Source organism: Rissa tridactyla, chromosome 9 (assembly GCF_028500815.1).
Source record: "Rissa tridactyla isolate bRisTri1 chromosome 9, bRisTri1.patW.cur.20221130, whole genome shotgun sequence".
NCBI lineage: Eukaryota > Metazoa > Chordata > Aves > Charadriiformes > Laridae > Rissa > Rissa tridactyla.
This window is the reverse complement of record NC_071474.1, coordinates 18,124,835-18,142,886: the sequence shown is the minus strand read 5'-3', so window position 1 is coordinate 18,142,886 and position 18,052 is coordinate 18,124,835. Positions and strand designations below refer to the sequence as shown.

Genomic DNA, 18,052 nt, shown 5'->3' with positions numbered 1-18,052 from the left:
GGCCTGACGTCACCGCCAGCCCACATCCTGCCTCCCCTCAGGTTGGCGGCGCGCGAGCGGCGCCGTGCCCGTGCGCCGCGAATGAAAGGGAGCGGCCCATTGGATAACGGGGGGGGGGGGGGGGGTCGCGCGTCAGCGGCACCCTCCGCGTCTCGCAGCCGCCCCGGGGCGCGGCGCACAGCAGGGCCACAGCGCGCAGGGGCAGCGGAGCCCTCCGCACGGGTCCCGTACCCGCCCGCGGGCAACGATGCGGGCCGCGCCGTGTTAGAGAGCGCGTCCCGCCAGGGAGAACCCGACAGGCGCTGAGTTGCTAAAAGGAAGAGATGAGAAAAACGTCGTGGAGTCGGAACGGGTGCAAGTGGGAGGAAAGAGCTGGAGGGGGAGTTTTTACAAGGGCACGGTGCAATAGGACGAGGGTAATGGCTTCAGACTGAAATAGGGGAGATTGGATATTAGGAAGAAATTCTTGACTGTGAGGGTGGTGAGCCCCTGGCCCGGGTTGCCCAGAGAAGCTGTGGCTGCCCCATCCCTGGAGGTGTTCCAGGCCAGGCTGGATGGGGCTGTGAGCGGCCTGGTCCGGTGGGAGGTGTCGTGCCCAGCCCAGGGAGTTGGAACTGGGTGATCTTTAAGGTCCCTTCCAACCTGAACCATGCTGTGATTCTGTGACTGCCCCTTTGGTCTACAGCTACAGATGGAGCTCGCGTGTGGGTTTTAATTGCTCGTGACAGGTTTAAGTAACTTGAAATCGCCTTCCTTTCTGTCAAAACTACGCCCCTGACTATAGTGCTCTGCTGCCTCTAAATTATTTAAAAGCACAAATGAAAATAACTTGTTTTTCATTGTTATTCTCATCTTCCAAAAGATACAGGTCAGCCAGTTTTTACACAGATTAACGCCTGAATGAGCAAAAGAGCTGCATGTGTGACTAAAGGAATGAAATGCATTTGAATTCAGATCTGAAAGCAGTCAGTCTGTAGTGCTCCTCACCTTCTGCTGGCATGCGTTTCTCCAGACTAATTCCTCTTTGCTACATGAGGACTTTTTCTCTGAGACAGCAATGGTCAGAAAGCAGGAGGGCTTCTTTGGAAGCCCTTCTTTCTGGATGGAAAGTTTTAGGAGTATGAGGGGGTGTGTGAGGAAGTGAACATCTGTTGCAGAAACTCAAATACTTTTGGTGTTGAGTAAAAAGTGGGTTTCATACATATGAGAATGTCTGTCTTATTCAGGAGCAAAGTCTGATTATGCTACCGCTGCACTGTACGAAAAAACATGGCTTAGGTTCTTGTGCAACAGCCCCCCTCTGGGTCAGGCTCATGGGTAACCCGTGTGGGCCACCATGTTCCATGTCTGCTCTCCTCACGGCGCAGCCTGTGGTGCTGGCGGGGGCTTCAGTGGCTGCAGCAAAGGCAGGAACAGGGCACACAAACCCAGGCGGGAGGATGTGGTTTAATGCTGAATCAAGAAACGTCACTTTGATACAGGCATATCGTACCATTTGTTCTGCTGAGCGTATCTACAGGAAACGTTTACCCATTTCCAAATAGAAAGTATGAGTTTGTAACTTACCTATTTGTTCCTAGATAAAAAAAGAATTGTGGGGGAAAGCATTTTTTAGAAGCAATTTCAGTTGATTGCGAGCTCAACCTCCTCCTTGAGGGAGGAGGATTGCTTAAATAGACCCACCTGGCAGTACTTTAGAATTAGTAGCAGACTCTGAGCAGAAACCCTGCAGCTCTCCCAGTTTGAGGAGACACATGGGCCATTTTCAGTGGAGTGAGGAAAAGGGCAGGGGTTAGGCACAAGTTCTCAGTCCTTACCCCAGTGTCAAGGCCCATTACCAGTAAATGGATTGGAAAAGGGAGATCTGGACTATCCTGGTTGCCAACCACCAGCAGGCTTTGCCCCAGCACCAACAGGGGGGTTCCACAGGCACCCTGATTACCCCCGTGCCCCCACCCCACACAGCCACCTTAGCACTGCTGTGCCCATTGCCTACTGCTGCTCCTTGCGCCGTTATCGGAGTGATAACATGATGCAGTTTATGTTTTGCCTTCCTTGCGTGAACAGGCAGGATGCAGCTCACCATGTTTCCAGAGTCTTTGGCCAGAGAAGAGAGGTACTGTGTCTTGTGTGCAGGCAGGCCCTCAGGTCTTCACTGTGAGGCGGTAATGTTTGGCTATAGCTGGTGGTAGGGAGAAGTCCTAACTTTCTTTTTCAACAGATCTGTTAGGTTAAAGCCTTGACCTGATAGCAGCTGCTGTTATATAGGAGTGCCTTTCGTGTAAAATAAACGGCCATAACCAAGTCCCCAGTGAACTTCATGAACTCTAGTACTTCTGCAGCTTTGTGTTTGAGAGCTTGTTTCAATGTCAGCCTGGAAAAGTGATGCTGTCTGTACTCTGTGTGGGTAAGGGCAGGCTGCTGAGGCTGGGGGCAGGGGGCTCAGAGGAGGAGTTTGTTTTGATGAGAACTTACTCCTTTGGTTGGATGAACCTTTTGGGCATTAATTTGTGAAAGAGCAATGTTGTGAAGGTTACTTGTAACAGGCTTTTACTGCGGAAGAAGAGTTAGTTATATTCAGTAGATGTGTATGTAGCCCAGTTAGGCTTCATGTATTTACTCCTTTAAGTCACGACTGTGAATGAAAACATGCCTCTCACTTTCTAATAGATGAGTAGAAGTAAAAAATTGTCCTGTCTTACACGCTATCAGTATGAAAGAGTCACTCTTTGCCCGCACAAGAGTAGGGTGTAGTAAGTGTGTTTGTCATCTGGACATGAAAATTCCAGCTGCTCGGTGGAACCGGCTTTGGCTTTTAGTGCATGATTGCGAATATTAAATGCTTCTGTGTGAATTAACAGTAGCAGATAGCTTCCCTGCAAGCAGCAGGGGTGAAGAGTCTCCATTGATAGAAATTTCTGTCATTACATTAAATCAGTAGTACAAAAAGATTCTATGTAAAATCATTAGCCAAACTACTGTGCCCATTTATCAACTCTTTCTTCTGATGATAATATATTTATCTGCCTATTTGTTTGTTGTTATTTTTTATTGCATATTCATTTTCTCTGAGCAAGTGGAAAAATGAATTTCTGTAAGTACACAGTAAATCATAAATTCACCTCCGTTGAATGTCCTGCAACTGTTGACTTGTTCTTACCAAAGGAGCTGAATTTTGAAACTGAGATTACCAAAAACATTTAATAAAAATAGATCCTACCTCCCCCTTTAATTTAGTTTATTTGATTATGTTGTTGATGTGTTCTCACCTGCAGGCATTTGTCCCACAGACTGAGGTGAGAATTTTTCCCTCTGTTATGGCACTATTTTTGCATCCACTCAAGTAATGCAGCCTGGGTTTTGGCAGGGGTTTTTAATATTTAGTGTTTTCTTAATACATAATTTAGAGTCTTGTTTAGTTACAAGTGCATAGCAGCGGAATAATTTAAAATTGAATCCACCCTGTTCTGCCACTCCCAAAATAGCTTATTGTTTTAAATTACAGGAATAAGAACCTCTAAAATGCTTTGTGAAATGAAAATAGTTTTATGAACTCTAACAACAAAACTTTAAACAGAATAGAACAAAGTCCTTATACAAATGCCAGATGTGCTTCAGAATCAGCTGATATTTTGTTTTGCATGGCCAAAATAAATAAAAAAAATTGAGCTATAACAACATTTTTCATAACTGATGTAAAAAATGCTATTCCAGTTAAAAAGATGCTGTAGTGTCACATTCTTATAAACCAAATGATAGCAAAAGTCTGCAACATGCAAAATCGGGCAGTCTGAAGCGGGATTTTTTTGAGTGGGAGATATGAGGAATTTTATCTGAGAAAAATTAGGTTACTATTCCCAAGAACACGATAAGATCTAAACAGGCAGTTTTATAGTAGGAGACCTATCATCAGCACTTTTCTTGCATGAGTTTGCTCAATAATTTCTTTCATTTTCATACACTTCTGCTTTAGGTCCAATGGGTCGACACACAAACAGTGTAAACTGCAGGAGTTCTATGGACTTCAGTGAAGTTACGTTATTTTGCATCACAAGATGCTCTTTATGTGAAAGGAAAAATAAAAGGTCATGTAGTCCCTCTGCCTGTTTCAGTTCCTACACAGTAGCTGTAAGATGAAAAAAACTAGTTTCATTTTATTTTGGCTACATAAATAGTTCCCTGTTCAATAAAACTGAAGAAACAAGTTAAAAAAGGAAACGGAGAAAACAGCAGACATCCCTGCCTGCATTCTTGCGGTACATGTATTCACAATCCTGTATTTTGGTGGAATATTAGTCTTTATTGATGCTTTCCTGTGGTTGCTCCTTAGTGGTTCCATGGTTTGAGAGGGGCTCTGGAAAGAGCTGTGTAAGAGTGGTTGTTTGATTTCTTAACCATGGGAATAAAAGGGGACAGAATTGTAAAGCCTATGGCCAGTAGCTGTCTCAAAGATAAACATGCCTAATGATGTCTCTTTTGTTGATATCAGGTTAATAATAATGGAGAACTGGTAGAAGATAGGAAGAGAGGGAAGAAATGAACAGGTTTCTGCCAGAGATGAGCCACACTGCATTGAATGTTTGCACAGTGCTGTTTTATCCATACTCCCAGTGACTTAAAAGAGTGAGTATCAGATGTTCACCCTCATCTTCTGATTCTTTAGCTCACTTTACTTCGGGCAAATCACTGTGTTGTAGCAAGTAATTGCTTGAATTCATATCAACATCACCAGTAAGTCTCTAGTTGTTAAAGACTTGGACTAGGTTTTTTTAAAAAAAAAAAAAAAAGACTCTAGTGGCTTCAATTTGACAGTGCTTTTGCAAAAGGTGGAGGTAAGGCTTGAGTATTAAAACAAGAGGCCATTTATACGCGGTGTCTGGGAGTCAGCAGTCAGCAACTTTGACATTTCAGAAACACTGCAAGGTGCTTTGGAGGGCTGAGAAAGCACTGTAAGCTATAGTGACAGCAACGTGCTGTCACTGAGCTTCCTGGACTGGCTGTGACAGGAATCAAAAATGCCAGAACAGTGCCTAAAACAATGGTCTTGCCATCTTCGTAGCTGAGCTGAATCCAGTCAGGTTGGAAATGTCATGAAATTTTTGCACACTACCTAATTTGATTTTCAGTGGGATTTTATGGCTTCTGTTGATGAACAGAGACTTCTGAATTCTTGAGTATTGTTCTTCCTCCATGCTAAAATTAGAGAAGTGCTGTTGTGATTATTGCACAGAAGTTGGCAGAAGGCATTATTGGCATGGCAAAGATAAATGAATAATTAGGAAAATAAACTCTGAAGGAAAAAACCCGTCACACTTAAGAAGTGTTTTGATACTTTTGGAAGATGGGACACAAAAAAGACTGTTCTCTATACTGTACTATATCAGTTTGTGCTATCGTGTGCTGTGGCAAAGAGTGTAGTATAGATGTCAAAATGTTCTTGCATTAAATGTTGGTTTAAATGCTTATTTTATTTTCATATGCTTATTTCTGCAGTAGGAGGCTGATGTGACCAGTATGGCAATGCAAGGAATATGGAAATGGAGGGTCTTAACTGGACTCCCTCCCACTGGTCTGAGAGAAGGGAGGTTATTTATTATATATTATAGGTAATATTATATATTACCTTTCTGGAAAACGGTAAAAGCTGAGAAACAAAAGGGAGCATAGCTGTTATTCAATACTTAGTCCTTTTCTGTAACAGAGCATGAAATAATAGTTTACATGTTAAAAATGAGCATCAATTATACTGTATACAAACAGTATCTGTTTTAATGGATTTCTTGGGAGGACTCTTAGTGAGGCTGTCCACATAATCATCACAGACACTGTGTTTGCAAATAATGCCTGTGCATTTCTAAGCAGCAAGACTTGGGGGGGGGGCTGTGGTGTGGGGAGAAGGACTTGATTTCTTTTATTTTTTACTTTATTTATTTATATATTTTTACCCCCTCTTTAGAGGAGAAAGATGGGGAGGAAGACTCAGGGAAGTATTTTATTCCAATGCTTTTCTTTTGGAATCTAGCCCTGGTTGTTCTTTTCCTCAATAATTTTTTCAGTTGTTATTTCTCAGATACCACTAACCACAATGTTTAGCAGACAGGTGTGTTTTGAAATACGAGATTTTTTTTTTTTTTAATACCACTTTTTTTTTTTTTTCCTTTTTCCCTTTATTAGCCTTTCTTGATGCTCCATACAGGACTGGCTGTATAGCAAAGGTAGACTTGCCTCTGACTTTTTTGGACAGACCTATAAAGTGGTGCACGTGGACTCCTCCAGCTTCCTCTCCATAGCACAGCTCACCTCACCTCTGCACATGGGGACTGGCATTACTGCCGGCATCCAGGTGCCTCTCAGTTGCACAGGGCTTGCGTGCTTGTAAGGTTCAGTTGCTTCTGGGCACTGCCCTTTCCATACTGGAAAGCCCAGAGGCAGAAGTAAAGCACTTCTTTGTGAGCAGCAAACTGAATCATGAAATTCAGTTTCTGCTTCAGCTGTCAGGTATCGGGTACTGGGCAGATCACAGAAGACATCTGCAGTTGCTGTGCTTGTGGCATTGTTTTAAATGCAGTCTCTGAGAAAGCTATGACCAAAGCGATGTCATACCTGAGGCTGTATAGGGCTATTTCTCTGGTTTCTTTAAGCCATGAAGGAGGCAAAGAGGCCTTTCAGAGGGTAGTGCTGTTGCAATAATGATCAGGAGAGTGTCCTAAAAGGCTTCACAGTGATCAACATTGCTGAATACACCAAGCAGGCCTGTTTCATAGCGTGTGTGACCTCTGCAGTTGAGGCGTGAGAGTGTCTTGGTTCATTTCCAGGTACAGGCATGCCTTTCTGCTGTGGTCAGACCTCTGAACTGGTGACCCACAAGTAAACATTTGGGCCTTTTTGCTTTTAGTTTCCTTTTTCATCTTCCTTTTATCTTTCTGTCTAATTTTCCTAAGGTTGCTGTTCATCATACATTACAGGAAAGCAGTTCAGTGAGAGCAAAGCTGTAGGTCAGTGGTCTCTAACACGCTATGAAAAAACTTCCAAGTGAAGGAGTAATATCTGCCGGCCAGTGGTTCTGAGACATCCAATCATAACAAGCCAGCCGCCACACCAGCAAAGGGTCTTTTAACTGTTGATGTAAAAACTTAAGAATATTGGGAAATGTAACCTTCCTGCCATAAAAAAATCATAGAACTTAAAATGATGAAATCCAGTTCTCCATCTGGTGCATATTTTTGAGGAATCAGGTCAAAAAAAGAAGTTCTTTTAAATGCAACAGCAATTTAAGTAATGCTTACCAGAGAACAGGAGGGTGTTCAGGTTAAGGTACAGCAAACATGGGAAAGTAAAACATAAAATAGTGAATTTCTTTATTTTCAGTCATTGTAACAGGAGCCTGAGACTTCCGTCAGAATTTGCCAGCTATAAAGCAGACAGTGATGAAGTTAGAAGCCATATGCATTGAGAATAATCACATCCAGTGGATTTGAGTCACAGAATCATTATTTTGAGCTGTTTAACTCATTTCAGTGTTGGTTTTGGTCTTTTATTATTTACCCATTTATAATTTCTAATTCTTCACTTATGTATGCTTTTTACAACGTGTGAATATTGCGTGTTGCTGCTTTTGCTAAGCTTCTTTTGATTCAAAAAGCACCAACACATCACCAGGAAGCTCTCAGATGAATGAACTGATGTAGCAGCTTATTCAACAAACGTTGTATAACATTTATTCACGTTCATGCTTGCAAGCCAGCAATGAACTGCAGGTGCAAATACCGCTGCAAAATAGGCACCTGAATATTTTTGTGATATACTATCTGAAGCAGATATTATAATGTCAGATCCATAATATGTTGGGCCTACTGAACTAGTCAGTGCTCAGAAATTGGCATTTTATATTTATAACGTCATTATGAAAAGAGTTGGTGTTTGTGTACAGTTGATATATAATGCTTACTGTTCGGCAGTTGGTATGTATGTTTATGTTAGACTGCAAACTAAATTTGGAGTAGGGGTTTTTATCGGTTTTCTTTCTGAATCGAGCCACTGCAAGGAACAAAAGAAATTCTTTCAGATAGCGTAATGAGGTGGTAAAATGCTGGTAGCTGTGCATCCCTGTGGAACGTGCATGAGTAGGAAAGTGGCTACTTTCCATGGCAAACCATTATTTATATTCTGAACCTGGACATAACGGTGAGGGTGTAATGGAGATTTAAGAGAGGTGATCACATGATGAGGATGATGAAAGAATTGCTTAGCAAAGTAACTGCAAGTTATAATACATAAAAGTATCTCTGAATAGCCTTTTTCTTTCCTCTTAAGGGGAGTATAAGTGTACTACCAGTAGAGAAAAGGTAAAGGTAGGACGGGGGAAGAGCAAGAAATCCATTTTGTTGCTGCTTGATTCAAAGGTTGACTAAAGAGAGAGATTGAGAGATCCTGAATGATGCTGAACTAGATTACTGAGAGACCTCTGATGTTAGACAGCTGTTGTGAGGTTGCTGAAAAGTGACCAAATGCATGTGGGTGGTTGTTATCACGTAACACGCCTGTAACTTGTGATATCTAAAGTAGAACTAACTGGTTTGCAGCAGTCTCATGTGGCCTATGTATTTGTTTGCTTTCCCTAAAGACTGCCATTGAAGAAATAAACTTAACCCAAGGTGTCCACTTATCTGGGAAACTTTGACCCATTTCAAGAGTCTGAAAGTAATGGAGCTGTGAGATCCCACCTCTGCAAAGTTTGTTCCCAAGGGTAGGAGAGCCCTTGGCCGCCTGTTCCCATCAGGAGTATGTGGCACCAGTGTGGCAAAATCCAAACCCAGCAGAGTTTGCTAAGTATCCAACTGAGGGAGCACTACCCAGGGCTGTGGCAGAAACACTGCGTGGTTAAGTGGGTGCTCTATGTTAAAAATTCCATCAGCACAGATTTTAGCTTTACTGGCCTTTGTGAAGTGAGTTTTCCTTTTATTCCTATCTTTAGGCTGCATTCACATTAAGGTCACTATACCAGCCACATAGGCTTCTGTGTAAGTCAGCTCCCTGAGTTTTGTATAAAATAAGTTAGTTGGCTATGAATTTGTGAACAAAACAGTGCTGATACCACAGGGATGTTTTAGCTGTTGCGGAACAGTGCTTACACAGCGTCAAGGCTTTTTCCATTTCTCACTCTGCCCCCACAATGAGTAGGGCTGGGGGGTGGGCAAGAGGCTGGGAAGGGACACAGCCAGGACAGTTGACCCCAGCTGACTTGAAGGGATATTCCATACTGTACAACATCATGCTCAGCAATAAGACTGGGGTGAGTTTTGCAGGGGTTGCTGTTGCTTGGGCACTGGCTGAGTATTGGTTTAGCTGGTAGCGGGCAATTGCTTTTGTATCACTTGTTTTTCTTTGTTTCGTTTTGTTTTCCCCCCTCCTTTTTAGACTGTCTTTATTTCAACCCACAAGTTTTCTCACTTTTGCCCTTCCAGTTCTCTCCCCCATCCCACTGGGGTAGGGGGGTGGTGAAGAAGCGTGTGTATGGGACTTAGTGGTCTACGGGTGTTAACCAAAACCAGTCCCTTTTCCTCATCCTGTCTTCCCTCACCAGCTCTGTTTTGGCTGGTCCAGCCCAGGGCTCTGTCATGGATTTCTTGGCAGCAATGGGAGATTTGCCTGACTTTATGAGATTTTTTTTTTTTTTTTTTTTTCCTTTTGGTACCACTACCAGTTCTTCTGCAGCCAAGAACTTTTATTGCCTCTTCTGCAACGGAGATTTATCTAGCAGATAATCCTGCTCCCTGAAACAGGGCTTGAGAAGCTAAGCCAACCTTTCTTTCTCATTTGTGAATGTATGCTGCTTCACTGCCTTATATTACTGTAAACTCTGTGATTCGTTGTCTCCTATGTATTTAACACATGTATGGTACGGTCTTAAATGCAGTGTTTGCATGATTCCTGATGAAGACAAACCATTTATGAAGCTGTGTTCTGCTTTTCTTTCATTTTTTTCTTTTTTATTGCCCATGTTTGTGCTATATCCAGACTATCAGTATAAGACCTGCATCTGGTCCATGTCTCCTGCTCCTCAGCCACTGTGCTGGCATCTCTCACTTTCATGACAGTGTTATGACTTCTCTTCATGTTTACAATAACTGTGATACCTACATACTGAAGCCTGAGTGCCAGCCCTACAGATGCCTAAAACCCTAATTATTTTGATTGAGATAGGATGAGTTAACCCACAGCAATTCATGGATGCCCAAACTAAACTTAATCCATGTGGGAAGCTAATATAAACTAGAGAAAGGTACTCTGAAGCCCAGCCAAGCAATGTTACTGTTCTAGGATGAAAACTGTGACACCTTTGCGTATTGGTTGAGAATCTGATCCTTGCATTTTCAGATTAAGTGCTAGAGATGTGATTTAGATGTTGCGTGTCATAAGCAGACAGACTTCAGAGACTTATCTTGGTTTTTTTCAGGGACACTAGGTGACAATGACATAATTTAACATGACAATATTTTCTTCTCTCCGGAGTCAGTTCCTGTTGCAGAAGATAGATCATATCTCTAAAACAGAGAAGGCCAGTTACAGAAATGTGTCATCAAACTACCAAATGACTCAATTTGCAGTGTGAAGTACAGAAATGATCACTTAACCTGACTATGCACTGGGCAGAATCTTAGAGATATTTCCAGGAAACCTAAGCAGTGAGGGAAAAATGTGCATTTCATATGACACAGGAGCATGAGTTATACCAGCTGGCACTAAGGGGAGTGGCCCCAAAATTACCCCATCCTCCCATATGTCCCTGCGTAGGCATAACAATGCTATCCATTTCCGAGAGCACTGGGCACACAGTTTGAAAACTGGGTTCCTTATTTTGGGTACTTTCAATGTAGTTTTCGAGACCTTGGATGTCCTTTTTGTAAATTCCTTGCTGTGATTTCTTCCTTTTAAACTAACACTTGTTTAACTTGTTCTGAAGCAGGTATATGTGCTACACTGAGCTATATGAGAGTGATTCCCTTTTGGGAACACTGGAACTGTTCCTTTCCTTGGAATGAATGTACTGGGAGAAGACTTGTGCAGTGCCCTGTACTCGGCACTGGTGAGGCTACACCTCAAATACTGTGTTCAGTTTTGGGCCCCTAACTACAAGAAAGACATTGAGGTGCTGGAGCGAGTCCAGAGAAGGGCAACAGAGCAGGTGAGGGGTCTGGAGCACAAGTCTTATGAGGAGCAGCTGGGGTTGTTCAGGCTGGAGAAAAGGAGGCTGAGGGGAGACCTTATCGCTCTCTACAACTACCTGAAAGGAGGTTGTAGTGAGGGTCGGGTTGGTCTCTTCTCCCAAGTAACAAGAGATACGTCAAGAGGAAACAGCCTCAAGTTGCCTGGACGTATTAAAAAGACAGGTAGATGTGGTGCTGAGGGACATGATTTAGTGGACTTGGCAGCGCTGGGTTAACGGTTGGACTCAATGATCTTAAAGGTATTTTCCAACCTAAATGATTCTATGACTTTCTTGCATGCTTACTGGTTTATATGCTGTGAACATCTGAAATCACATAATATCCTTCAGGAAGGCCTTACCCTATCCACTGATTATTTCACTGGCTAAGACTTACATAGGCTTTGCCAGGATCAGGGAGTGACTTTTTACAGAAATGGTTTTCCCTAGGAGTTATCCTAAATTTCCAGCATTTGTTGTTCAAGCTGATCATCCCACCTTTGAGGAAGAACATGTGCATTTCTCTGTAAAGTAGATTTACCAAATAGCTTCTTGGTGCAAATAGAAATGTACAGTAGAGGTGAACCCTAAAACTTCTTTGTATCTTTATTTAAATAATTAGTGAGATTGTTGCTATAGTTCTCATAAACCTTTAGTGTCCTTAGTGCACCATTCTGTTTCTTTTACAGCTGAAGTCAAAGGCACATGGCCTGTAAGACTTGAGATGTTGTGTCAAGTGTTCGAGGACATGTTCTTGAATAAAAGTAAAGAAAATCTGCACTTCATTAGAACACAGAGGAAACAGTGCAGTGCAAATTTTGCTCAAGGAAAAATGTATAAACATCCAGAGCCAAATTCCTGGAGTCTCCTTTTTATGATCCTCCTTTCTTTTAGTTGTTGTTGTTTGGGGTTTTTTTTGTTATGGAAGCCGGGCTTACTCAATTCCATGTCTGTTGCCTACTTAATACCTTTTCAGCATGTTCTGTGAGTTCAAGCAATAAAACCAAGTAATTTCATAGATGTCCTTTGAAAATGGGTAATTGGCTAGAGGACAGGTCCCCGTCCACGCTGATGGGAAGCTGCAGCAGAATTTTTCCCCTTTTTGGGCATTGGTGACCCCATGCTGATGTCCCTAGGAAATTATTTTTCTTTAATTCAGCTGCCTATGGAACTATTTGCTTATTGTTGAGCTGCCAGTGGATATATCACAAAACATAGTTTGCTGTTTAACACTATTCACATGTACTAGGGAATTCTTGGTGTGCAGATGGTTTACAGACAGGTGACTGAAAATTTGCAGTTTGTTTTATTGGTTAGTTTCCCAATTCATGCAGTAGTTCCATTTCTTAAATGTAACCACCACAGGAAAGCACTGGCAACATGGATTTCCAGTACACAATTTGCACTGTTGCAGTTGTGTAATCCAGAATTTACTTTGAGCAAATGTTAAAAAAAATAAACATGGACTTAAAGTCAGCTCTTCAGAGGATTTATCATTCATCAGGATCAAATGCATTCACTCAGATTCAAGGAAACCAAACATAAAAGGGCTCAAATAGCACTAACTGGAATGAGTTTAGAATACAGATACTGATAGTTTTGTAAATGCATTAGTTGATTTACTCTTAGCCCAGATTACTTACTCGGGTAATGAAACTGACCTTTGTTTTGTGCATTCATCTGTTTTCAAGAATAAAAATGTAGTGGGAAATGTGGTCTGGCTAGATCTGCTAGGCAATCGGCTTGTGTTCTCTGCAGTTAAGTGGTTGAATATGTTCTGCACTGGGAATATTCATTGCCTGCCTGAGAAGCTTGTTTCCTTTTTGCTGGTTTGTGTATTGAAAAAAGGAAAAACCTTAGTCGGTAGGAAGACGAGTTCAGTGACATTCAGCAGAGTATATGACGTGCTGATAGTCATTTGGATTTAGGAGAAAGCTTTACCTGTAAACTCCAAGTAGACAACGAACTTAGGATCCCTGCTGGAGCCGGAAGGGGTGAACGGTTTAATGGTGGATATAATAGCAACCACTTCAGCTTTTGGGTGCAATTAGTGAGGAGCTCTTCTCCAAACCCTCTCTTGTCTTCCCCTGCCAAACGCCTGCAGTGGAACCCTACAGTGTCTCTGCAGTTAGTTCTGTCTGTACCTGTGAGCACAGATAGATTTTTCCCTTAGCAACATGTACATTTATTTTCTGGGGTTTAGTGTGCTTGACTAATAATACCTAGACACTGCAACAGTTGGTTGTCTAATGTATAACGTTCTCTCCAGTGTGGTTATTCGGTCTTTAGTAGCCTTCTTATTTATCAGAGGATAGCTTACTGTTACGAATGAGGGTTGCGAGTGCTCTGCACGACAGGTGCTGGATAATTGCATGTGTTCGTCTCACAGCTGCCAGTGTTCTTCTGTCCAGCTGAGCACATTGGGGTTCATCTGAACCATGACTGTGGTCAACAACAGCCCGGAACAAGGGACTGCTTGTTCCCCTGTGGTGACAGCAAAACGCTGTGGGGCAGTGCTGGCTGTTTTAACAGTTTTTGATGATTTTGCGTAGCACAAGTGCTAAACAATGCATAGTGAATGAGTGATGTGATGTAATGCATTTTCCAAGAAACCTAGATGAAAGAAAATCATAATAAATCTCTTCAGTGAATGGGATGGTTTGGGGTATCGAAGTGGGCTGTACTCTGCAGCCTCCAGCAGCAAGGGTGCTGCCTTTCTGATAACAATGTAGTTATTCCATAGTGCAAAAATGCCGTGCTGTGTGTTGGAGTAAGAGAAATAACATCATTGTATAATCCTGTTTGGTCACTTACGATGTGTTTCTGTCCTCCTCTCATAACTGCCTAGTTTTTCAGTTGCGCTACGAAGGCTGATGCTTGCAACAGAAATCTGGTACAGGCAAAGTACAGATGCAGGCTTAATTACTTGTTGCACTAATTAGTACACTGCCATGACAGCATTTGTATATTATAAACCTGCATTTAATAACTAAGTTAGAGTTTATTTTCATTCTGTGTGTTTGAATGCTGTAACTTGCAATACCTTTCAGAAATAATCCCATACAAGGAGTTCCGATTAGAACATGCTGATACTTAATAACACATGGAAATGCTTTAGTGATTATATGATGAAAATAGTAAATAAGACACTTAATGCCATTTTTTGGGTGAAAAGTGTTAATGTGTATATTATGAGGCAGAACACACACCCTCTGGCTGGAGCTCACACCACCCACAGAGGTGGAGAAGATGCCTTTGTATTTGAAAGGAGCTGCATAAAGAGAGGGTTGACTCCCTAGCTCATTTTTGACCAACAGATTTTCTTTGGGCTAGGGCATCTCCCAGGTGAGAAACCCTACAGATCAGGAAGCAACAAGCGTGATGACGAAGAGGCAGTTAACAGCAGCTGACCCTTAGTGAAAGGACTGGTGAGCTGTGGGCTAGTGGAGGAAGGAGTTGAGGTTCAGCATTTGGCAGCTTCTGATCAAACAACAGAACATGGATGTCTTCAGAGGAAGGAAAAAGCTGAGCTGCATCCCTGATTTCTCTTTCAGTGGGAAACTAATTTTGCCAGCTGACAGAGACAACCTGCATCTGTTTTTGACAAGGAAGTAAAACAGAAAAAAACAACCCACCCTGGGTTTCTCCTCTTCATTCTGGTCTGTCCTTTTTCACTAGGTGCTTGTCTTAAATAGGGCCTGGCTTTCCAACTCTTCTGCCTGCCACCAGTGAGGGTTTGTTCCTTGAAGCTGTCCTCTTAGCAGTGTCGCTGGTTTGAAAAGACAGATGAATTCAGTAAGGGCTCCCTATTTGTGTCCTTAAGTTCCACTAAAATCAACAGTGTTTTTCTGAAATAGACCTTGGAGTTTCTTACCCAAGCAGGGAGTAGAGCCAGTGAGATGACACTGCACTGGTGTAGCTCAAATAGCGAGCATCACATATGCACAGAGAGCATCCAGAGAACAAAAACGTTTAATAAGAAAAACTACGGCAAGTAAGTTCAAATAGGGCGAAAATACAAGGAAACAAAGAGGGAGGAAAAGGCTAAATATATGTAAAAAACAAAAAAACCCCAACAACAAACAAACCAATCCCCCAAAAAAACCCAGCATCAGCAAAGAGTCACTTTGAGATACTCAATCCAAGCACTGTCTTGAGTTTGGAAAACCCTCTTCTATCCCAGATCTCCAAATTTCCCAAAGCTGTCTTCAGGGGATGCATCATATATATTATGGACTTTGCACCATCTTTAATGAAGATAACTAGAGGGACTTTTTGCAAGTAGCAAATGACGCCATTAAAACCACAAAAAGCATTTTTAATGTCTGTGAACTGTGGGGCAAGGATACAGGGTTCTAAGGGGGCCTTTTCCCAACCCTCGAGCTCACTGCTCATAACCCAAAGGATTAGCGCCAGTGTACAAAGTGCCTGCTGAATTCTGCCCGTGTACTATTCATGTATATTTCAAGAGATGTAATGCACTGTAGTAGGTAAATGGCACAATTACAGACAAAGCCTGTGGAATATGTCTCGGAGAGGATTTGAGCAATAAAACATCACACTGTTAACTAGCATGTTCCATATTGTAAATAAAAATGCTTTGACACTCAAGAGAGGGAGGGCTGTGAAAGCTTGATGGTAAATTTTGCTTAAGCAAATACTGCAGTTTACCTTGGGGGAATATTTCCTGTGCATAGTTTATGCCGTATTGAGAATAGGGAAGTCATAGAGTTTTGCATTCAGTGGGAAAACTGTTACAAGAGTCTCCTGTCTACCATTTACTGCTATTTAGAATAGGCTTATTGTGTCACCTTTCCTTAATTCTTCAGTTAATTTTTTAACACTTCTCTTGCCCTTCTGCCATAACTCTGTTTAATTTAGGCCTGATAAATACATGCAGAAGTGCACCTTTCTGGCAAGCTAGTGCAAAACCCAGGGCTGTGGGTCAGAGGCAGAAGAGGAACACTTAGCACAGTGGAGTTTTATCATTCTGTTGCATCTATTATATAGGATATCCACAAATAACCCATCAACTGACTGCCTGTTTAATTCTCGGATAAAGATGTAGAGAAAACATTTCAATAATGTCCATCAAGGACCCACTTAACAATTCTGAGTGTCTCCTACCTCTGCTGTGCAATGTGATTTGGTGTCTCTAGGTCTTTGCAACTACCATGAGTTAACGCTTCCCCTGCATTTAGGTCTTTGTGAGCTCGTTGAAGTTATGCTGTTATACAGTAGTGTAGTCTCTTTCAAGAGATCTAGTCATTTTTCTTCTGCTGCGTTTAACATATTTGTGCCTAATGGAAGTAACCAATTCACTACTATCCCTTTACAGTATTGGTCGACTTCTGTATTTTATATCAGGATTAAAATCTAAAAACCGTGTCTATTCTGACAGATTTCAGGGCCCTGGAGGAAGCTGAGGAGCTACTCTGACTGTACCTGCGGCTGAACGTATGGGTCTCTGTAACTTCAGTACAAATATATAAAAAGGTTAACCCCTTTTTGGAGGGGGGAAGGGAGCCTGTCACCTTACGACAGGATTTGTGCTGAGACATCCCTCTTGTGGCCCCTCCTTAAAACCTGGTGACTCCGTTTCTGACCAGATGTGTGGGTTGTGCCTAGGCAGTCTGTAGGCAGGGGATGCTTGCAGCTAGCCATTTGTCTAATCAAAGGAAAATGTTCTTTCTAGGATTCATAGACTTCAGAGAAACAGTAAAACCAAGAACAGTTATGTCTGAGTAACTTCCTACCTACAGGTTGTGATGCATTTGGTTTCCCTTACTACAAGTGAAAACAAGTCATCTTTATCAGTATCTGACAAGCGGCATACACAGTGAGAAGAGGAAGGAGGATGAGACATTCTGAGAGGGGCTGGTGGTCAGACTAGTACAGCAGCTTTGTGCAGTGCATTTCAGGCCACCTGATCATGAAAAACTGTGCTGTGGTCATCTGTGACATGCTTCACTAAGAGTAAGTTTGGCTCTTGTAGTCACTATAATTGTATACAGGCCAGTTTGAGTGCAGGTTGCCAGGTTACCGTTCAGTGGAGGGCCTTCTGGGTGGAGAATGTTAAGGAATAAAATAAAAGGTGAATGAAGAACTGTGAGTACATGTAGCAGAGCAAAGGCAAGAGATAAGGAGCAGGAAATGGCATTCAAAGTGAAGGATTTTGGAGATTATTGCTTGAGTTTTGTAGTATTCACAGAACATATTGTCCTTTCTTTCTCCTATCCCCCAAGTGGATAGCAGTAGGTGGCAGATATCTCTAGTGGTGAATATCTAATGGGGGTGTAAAATAAGCAAAATGGGTTTCACATCCTTGGTTTGAAGGTTGTAATTGAGTTAGATGTTCTGACTCCGTGTCACGCTGAATTAATTCTATCAAGTATTTGCATTCTTTTCCTCCCCATCTCCTTCTTCCGCTCCCAGCACAGTCTAATTTAGGAAATTGTGAAATCTTGTGTGAAATTCTCTTGTGTAACGCTGCTCAGCAAGACTATAGCAACAGCATCTCAAGTAAGCTCTGGGTTATACATGAATATTTGTACCTAGTTTTAAGGACACTTAGCCAGTGTAAAGAAATAGTAGGCTGACCTTAGTAACTGGAAGGTGGATTAGATCATGCAGTGGATATCCATTATTGCCAGCTGGCTGATGTTAGAAAGGAGCTTTGAACCAGAACTTGTTCCTCCAGGGACTGCTGACATTAGGAGGTGGATGGTACCTACACAAGCTGTTTCACTTTACATGCATTGGGGCGCAGCTAGAAAGTGGAGAATGAAAACATAACCCCCAGGTGCTGCAAACCCCAGCTTTGAGGAGTGTAATCTTATATAGCAT

The 18,052-nt window shown here is 42.2% G+C and overlaps 1 protein-coding gene across 1 annotated transcript in view; it reads left to right on the top strand.

Moving 5' to 3' along the window:
- Positions 1-4,533: 4,533 nt before the first annotated feature.
- The window catches only part of TRPM1 (transient receptor potential cation channel subfamily M member 1), a 142,761-nt gene continuing 129,242 nt past the window's right edge, over positions 4,534-18,052 (top strand). The window contains exon 1 of the mRNA XM_054214828.1: positions 4,534-4,623. The gene's annotated coding sequence lies outside the window, so the exon portion shown is untranslated. The remainder of the gene's footprint in view (positions 4,624-18,052) is intronic.